Source organism: Penaeus monodon, chromosome 29, assembly GCF_015228065.2.
Source record: "Penaeus monodon isolate SGIC_2016 chromosome 29, NSTDA_Pmon_1, whole genome shotgun sequence".
Lineage (NCBI taxonomy): Eukaryota > Metazoa > Arthropoda > Malacostraca > Decapoda > Penaeidae > Penaeus > Penaeus monodon.
In genome coordinates, this window is record NC_051414.1 from 28,541,415 (window position 1) to 28,541,690 (window position 276).

The 276-nt window shown below is 30.4% G+C and overlaps 1 protein-coding gene across 1 annotated transcript in view; it reads left to right on the forward strand.

Moving 5' to 3' along the window:
* The window catches only part of LOC119592110 (ryanodine receptor-like), a gene marked incomplete in the record, with an annotated part of 20,940 nt that overhangs the window by 5,134 nt on the left and 15,530 nt on the right, over window positions 1–276 (forward strand).

Genomic DNA, 276 nt, shown 5'->3' on the forward strand with positions numbered 1-276 from the left:
CCCCCACATATTTTTTTTTTAAATCAGATCATTGCTTCGTTCATCCTTGTTCACACAACCTATTTTTGTCCTTTAAAGACTATATATGTAAGATCAGCCATTGCTTATGCTTTTGTTTGTTTGTTGAAACTTGATATGAACGTGATAATTATTGCAGTTTTTGTCAACTTAAAAAAATACATATCCATGAGTTCTTAGACATAGATATATTTTTATTTTTTCTTAATTGTAGATAACTTTCTGGAAGGACAGATGCAATGACTTGACCTGCAAACG